Genomic DNA, 7839 nt, shown 5'->3' on the forward strand with positions numbered 1-7839 from the left:
GCTGGAAGGAAAATAGGAGGTTCAGCAGATTAATTGCTTTACTCATTATGGCAAATTATCCATTCCAAAAGGCAACTAGTGGCATGAAAATAATATATGTATGTTAGAGGACATTAGCAGAAGGGTAAGACTTTCCTACCATTAACAGTGCTGGTTTATGTTTTTAACTTTACAACAATTTAGCCATACATTATAAAAGCCTCTCAACAGCTCTCTCAGTAGAAATTAAACTCTGAGCTCACAAATATTGACATCTCTGTCTTTTCATAATAACAAACCTTGAATGAGATAAATTAATATTTTCTTGCAGTGATTAGAGGAAAAACACTGATTCAAATCATGCAAGAATAGCCTCAAAGGCAAAAGTTCACTTATCCTTTCCTCCCTAATACATGCTAATTAGTTCCAGTGGGGACATTAGCATTTAGCAGCAGGCAGGTCTGCCTCACCTGCTCCAGTGCAGCAGGGAGGGCTTTGGAGGGACAGATGAGAGCCCAGTGGCACAGCTGCCCTCAGGGGCATGCCCAGGGCCCCATTCCTCAGGGAATGTCCCACAGGTTGGAATGCAGGAAGTCACTGGGAAAGTCAAAGAGAAATCCCTTCCAGGCTGGGAGAGAAGAGGCAGGTGTGGCTTCTGCTTCACACCATTAGGCACAGCAGAATGAAGGGCACATTTCCCTACTGAGCCCTTTTACCCCAACAACAACAGGGTGAATTATGTCCAGTATATATTACAGCCCATTTCTTGGGAAGGTGAAAGTGGCACCTTGGAGTGTTCCAGAGTGAAAGGCTGGATGGCTCTTTCCCGCTCGCAAGCCCCGGGGACTAACAGGCATCACTCCAGCTGGGAGACAAAAATCTGCCCTTCCAGCTGAGACCACAACCCAAGAGTATTGATCAAACCTCCACCTCCCTTCCACATAATAGAATTTCCCAGAGAGCTAATTGTTTTTCCTTCTTTCATCTCCATAAATGAGGTCAATGGCAAGGGCAAAGAAAAGAGAATTAGCTCTAAGTGTTCTTGGCTTCAAAGCAGGAGGAGACAGAGCTTCCAGATTTTGGAGAGTGCTCTACAGGATTTATCAAGTACCATGGGACCTTCCAAATATCTGAATTTAGAATTGCTTCAGCTTAGGACAAGGCTTGTTTTTCTACACCTGCTGTTACAGTTTGGCAATGCCCCTTGTAAGTCACTGATGGCCTTCATGCTGTCCCTCCAACAGTGACCAGCTCCCATCCACAAAATGCTCCTAAAGCATTGTGTGAACATGCACAAAGCTCCCCAAGGGATGTGGCATCAGGCACACACCCCAGTGCATCTCTGTGCCTTGTCCTCTTTCCCTTCTGCCTGCAGTGGCAGGGCTGAGCAGCACCTGCTGCCCTCCCTGCAGCCCCTGCTGGGAGAGAAATGAGGCAAAGCAGAGTCCTGACAAGGAGGTTTAGCTAACACCCCATCATGCCTACAGACAGGAATACTCAACCACAGTGACAGTGACAGAATTAAAACCCGATTCCTGGGAGAAAAGCAGGTATTTTGGTTTTCTCTTCCAAAACAGCAGTGATTCTCTGAGGTCTGGCCATCAGCCCTCCTCTTTTTCTCCCCCCAAATCATGGGCATTCCCTTGTGCAGTATAAAAACCCTACAGGACTCATTAGTATCTCAGGCAGAATTAATAACAAGATTCAGGAATTATGGTCAGAGACAGGCAGCTGCAAACTTTTGCTTCTATGGGTAGGAAAGCAATTAATTTGCTGCTGAACTCTTCACAAAGTGTTTTCCCATATTTTGGGGACAGCTAGAGTTGAAAAGTTCCACTGATAGTATAAACAACAAGTTCTTCACCAGAAAGATTAAAAAAAAAAAAAAAAAGAAAATAATTCAACCCACCTCCAGAAGCCTGTCCTGTATTTTCCATGTCTGAGTCCCAGCACCATCAGTCTGACGCTGGCTGTGTGTGGTGAAGCTTCTGCAGCATCTGCTCCAAGCCCTCAGGTCAGCACTGAGCCAGCCTGTCCAAGCAGGAGACAGGAGGGCACAGCCAGAGCAGGGATGGGGCTGTGCAGGGGGCAGGACAGCCCTGCCTCAGCAGACCTGGTCCCTACAGCCACCCCCAGGAGGGCTCTCATCTGCTGGTGGAATTCCCAGGTGTTTGCTGCTCCCTCCTCAACACTGCTGCTGAAGCTGTAGAAAACAGTTTTGCATTCTGGGAAAACACCTTTAAAGCAAGCTCTGAGTTTTGTGGGGTTTGCAGAGGCCACCTCTCAAGAGGCAGAAGGGACCCTGCAGATGTTACTGTCTCAGAGCAGATGAGGTCCCCTGTCCTGAGGGACCAGCCACCATTAACCAAAAGCTACAACACAAGTAAAGTCAATAGTAACACCATGTCCAACATTTGTAAATGGAATTCTGCAAAGCAACATTTTTATTGGAACATTCCTGACACATTTACATATGCTTTCACCACACTTGTGCCAGAAAGGACACCTTATAGAATAGAAAACCTGCCAGAAACATATGCAGTTCAACTCTGGGAATAATTTTTGAAAGTCTGTTCCTTCCTGGATGTGAGCAAAGGTTATTATGTGTCTAGAATAGATCCAGTCCAGACAGATGGAGCATCGTGGGGGGAGGAGGACTGAACTCATGATCTGTTTGTTTCCTGAAGAGCCTTTTGTAATGAACTTTGCAAGAAGACTTTTTGTTAATCCAAGTGAATTAAATTGCTTTATATAGCACTGGGATAAATAACTTATTGACAATCAGATTTTTAAAAATTGCTTAAGCAATGAATCTTGGAAACAGAAGAACAACCAAGAAAAAATGGATAAAATAATTTAAAACTGAACACCTGTCAGTATGCTGTAAATTAAACCTATTCCAAAAAAGAGTTTCTCATTTAAATCACAAGAGCAATCCCAGAAAAAGTCAGGAGTTTATTATTTTCAGGAATAAAGATCTCTATCTTTCTTTTCAAGCTCAGATCAGTCAGATCACAGATCAAGATCCTCAATAATCCATCTTGTTCCCCCTGTTGTTACAGGTAATGAACAATGTGCCCTAGAAACTATCACATGAATCAAAAACCTCTGAATCTTTAACAGGATGCACTCTTGTAAAGTTTGCATCCTCTCCTGATAATTTTTGAAAGGGCATAAAACATTGCAAACACATGCTGAAAATCTGAGCATAAAAGAGAATTCCTATAGCGTGGTGGTGTTTTTCTTTAGCATCAGATACATATTACTCAGAAAAAACAACAAACATAGAAAAGCAGAACCAAAACAAGGAACTTATGATCTTAAGCCAAAACTGAGAAAGAGACCTGGGACATTCTTAGGAGGTCTCATGAGACTGAAGTGACTTTCAGCTACAGCTGATGTTATTTTAACCCATCTTTGCTTCCATCATTTAACCCTGTTGTGGTCCAAAACTCTTGCTCTTCCTGAGGCACTGAAATGCCAGGTTTTGTGCAATACATTCCCTTCCTAGCCTGCTTCATCTCCAGCAAGTGATTTTACTCCTTTCCCCATTCCTACAGAAGGAGTAAAGGGTCCTCATCACTCCTAATCTCTTTCCCACAAATAGTGGTGGGACTTTTGTCTCCAGGTCCTACTGGCTGTTCCTCTCATGGGAAAACAAGACAAATATTTGTTCAGGAAATTAAAAATAAAACCTACTACAATATACAATTTGTGTTTGAGTGAACTTTTTTGTAAGCCAGTCTTTACCTGGTTTTTCTTACATTCAGGCTACAGTCTTCTACTACTTAAAAAAAACCTTGAGAACTCCTTCACAGATATTATCCATAGATAACTTAAAATGAGGCTTAAATGGCAACCTGTTTATACCACAAAAGGTGAAATTAGTAAATGGATGATACTGTAAAAATTCAACTGGCTTTTAATATTGAATTTCCATGGATCACAGATTTGTTTCATAGCTCCTTTGAAACCTGCCCTTAAGAGTAAATGAAAAATAATTACAATAGCATTTTTCAAGCATGTTTCAAACACGTTTCAATTGTGACTGCTAGTGCAAGAGGGGCTACAGCAGAAAAAGTAGGAAAAGCAAAAACTGGCTCAAGACTTTTCCCCCTTCTCTGCCTCCCCATGAGTTTTGCCAAAGCAGATGACACACCAAACTGTTTTACATGGCAAACTGGAGCAGAGAATTGATCCAAGTCTAAAGTACCTCCCCTGTTTTCTTTCTTTAGACAACTCTGATAAAGGAAATTGGCAACATTCATTTAGGATCACTATCCAAATGCCCACATCCTTAGGCCATAGTCTGAAACCTTGATTTTTCACTCAGGAAACCTGGCATTTAGCAACAGAAATTCAAAGCCAAAGAGCCAGTTGCTCCAGACTGCATTGTCACAGATGACCCATCTTGGGTTCACTGCAATGTTATCCTGGTGCCAAATAACTTTTCAGCACAACAGTCTTCCAGCACAGGGATTTAAGAACCTCCAAAATAGGAAAATATAACCCAGAAGGAAAACTTTTTTTAAAAAAATAAAACAAAACAAAAGAGGATAAAAAATTCAACTATACCCAGCAACATCTTGGGGAAAAGAAATGAATGAAGGAAAAAGTTGTGGATAGCTCTTCCTCTGATTTTATACAGTCAGCATAGAAATGCTTTATCATTATCTACAATATAAGCCACCCAACATTCTTAGTAATGTGCAGAAGCACATCTCTCTTTTGTACTAAAGAGAGTTAATTTTCATCTATTTCCTCCATTCAGGCAACTACTTAATACATTGATCTTTGTTGCATTTCCATTTTCTCCACCAATACATTTCTTATAATTGGAATGAGCTGCTCTATTAAGCTTCTTAATAGATTCCATGTTCTCAAAACCCAATAACTTCAGGACAATACATTAAAATAGACAACAAATTAAGCTTGGTGTTTGTGAATGTGAGACCCCATCATCAGTGACCTTTAAAGTTACTGCAAGGACACTGTTTAGAATTGGTTGCAGAGAAACCAGTGTCTGATATGTGTAATTGCATTACTTTGTGCCAATGCTAAACACCCTGAGACTCTTTTGATGGCCAGGAATAAATTAGAGTTCTGATATGAAGCAGCAATGCACACATGTGCAGATGTCAATGAATTCACTTAGAGCTGAGGGGCCACAGTTTAGTGGAATGAACAGGACCTCTGCATCACCCAGCACAGACACAGCCTGGTTTGAGTGATGGAGTCTGGTCTTAGGTCTGTACATGCAAGCAGTGTTGAGCATTACACACAGAGCAGAAGTATTTTGACAGTCTAACATATTTATTTTAATTATATCAATTGGATCCAATAGCTATGCCACAATACCACAATAACTTAGTTTGAAATACCATGTGAATAGAGATTTTATTTGCAAACCATTACAAGGATGAAATGCCATTTAAAAATAGCAAGCACTATAAAATAATTCTCTCCAGGCTGGTTAGCCCTGGTATGATTTCTACCTCCACCGTTAGCTAGACTGTTACCTTCACATGCATTTTATATCACTTCTTATGTCAGTCAGAGGGGTTTTCTGCCACAGCTGAAGAACAAGGTGACCTGACAGTGTGGAGGGTGAGCACCTGAGACACTGGGCAGGGAGGGGCAGCCTGACAGACACACTGCAAACTGCTGGAGAGGGTACCTGAGTGTGCCAGACACCCACAACCCAGCCCTGGGACAGGCAGAGATCACCTCTGCTCCAGCAGGTGTGGCACCAGCTCCAGCCTGAAATCAGACTGGAACCACACTAAGAGCTAGGAGGAATGAGGCCTGGAAAGGTGAATCTGGGTAGATAGCCCAAAATGGAAGATTATCTTCATCTAGCATTACGCTCCCTGGGAAAGGTTTTATTTAAAGTGAGCTCCCAGCTGCCCTCCACCTGGCATTAGCCTTCCACAAACAGTTTCATGGGTAACATCAGCAACACAGTGCCCTCCTGGCTGCCAATCAACCCCTCACACCTCTGTTTATTTTTAATTCCAATGCCTGCTTCCTTGCAATTTCAGTTTCTCTTCCAAGTTAGACATTTAGCAGCCTCACAGGGTGAACTGCTGTTGAAATTCCCCTGCTCACAGACAATTAGTCACTATACACTTCCACGTGAAATACTTTGGCATACAGTTCATTTTGTATTACCCTGCCTGGATGACCTGTATGGCACCTTCTACCAGCACATTACTTTTTTTAGCACGGAAATCAATGCACAAACGACTTTGCTTTTGTTACAGTTTTCCGTATTTGCCTCAGGCTTAATCACGAACACAACTGCTAATTATTTGCACCTCCCACTGGGCTGGCTGGGCTTATCCAAGATAAGAACTCGTTCCACCACCTGCCAGCCCAGGAGTGCTGCCAGCGATTCCCTCTGATAACCCAGGCTTCAGCAGCTCAGGAGGAGCAGGAAATATTGTTTGTTTTCCTAGGCCAGTTTTACTTGCAGGCTGTGCTGAGGGATGTGGGGCTGGGCAGGGGCACAGCTGAAACATTCCATGCTAAAACCAGGCCAAAAGCACTGTGAGAGATTGATGTTAGTACTAAAACCAAGATTATTTTGTGTTTGGGGACAAAACCCAAGTACGTTTTTCAGATGGAGTGTGGCAGTTCTCCTCAAAGCAACACTAACATCTCTCCCAGCCATGCAGGGTTTTTTAGCTGTTTTCAGGCTGACAAATTCCAGCCTCCTCATGGTGCAGGGCTCCCTGGCACTGGAGCCTTCCCTGCAGAGCTGTAAACCTGGGGAGCAGGAGCAGCTGGGACACAAAGCCTGACCCAGCTCCCTGTGCCACCACCTTTGTCTCAGCAGGGCTCACAGCACACACTGCTCCCATCCACTACCACTGCTTATTAAACTTGTCTTCATTTAAAACAAAACTGTAAATTTACATTTTCTCTCCCACTGAAGAAGGCTACCTAAAGAAAACAAAAAGTGTAATCCAAAACAAGCAACTTGTACCATCCTCCCAGGTGTAACATCTTGGCTCTCAGAGTGCTTCTCTCCACAATGAAAAGCCTGAGGTCCACCATTTTTATCCCTGGCAGAGCTGTTATGGATAAACCAGATCCAAGTTATCTTTAATTACATGCAAATAGCAAATGTGAAAACCTAAAGTCAAATGTTTCAGTGGTGACTTCCCAGGCACACAAAAAACCAATTGCTTGTCACATGTGAACACATGGAAGATGCAAACAGCAGCACCAAAGATGGAAGTTTGCTCACAACAGCATAAAAACAGAGTTAACAGGAAACACTTCCTTGATAGCTTAGGTTAGACCTAGCCTAGCACAGCTGGACAGAAGCAGAAAGAACCCTGCAGAAACAAAATCATGGCAAACCATCCTGTACTACTCCATGGGGCAAAATGCCAACAATTTCCTTGTAAATCTCTGAAGGCAGCAGTTGTCTATTCAGCAGAGACTCTTCAATTATTCAAACATAAATCACGTTTTCATATTCACGTGACCTCATCTGAATCTCACAAGGGAAAAAAAAAATTACTGACAAATTAATTTGAGTCAGGCGTCAGCCTAGTATCATATAGACAAAGATGGATGCATTAGAATTTCAATATCAGTAAACAGAACATTATGAGATTAATTAAGAAAATCCCAAAATACTAAATGTTTAAAAAAAAAAATGCACAGACCCATTCAACCAAAGGCTTTTGTGTGAGGCAGCCTGATCCCACATGGGATCTCACATCTGAGATAGCAAATATTACTACAGTGTAATAATAATGAATTTCAGCTTGATGACAAAGAGTAAACTTATTCAGGAAGGAGCCCAAGAAATTACTGATATTATCTACTCCACTGCCTGTTTGAGGA

The sequence above is a fragment of the Erithacus rubecula genome, assembly GCF_903797595.1.
Source record: "Erithacus rubecula genome assembly, chromosome: 9".
Classification (NCBI taxonomy): Eukaryota; Metazoa; Chordata; class Aves; order Passeriformes; family Muscicapidae; genus Erithacus; species Erithacus rubecula.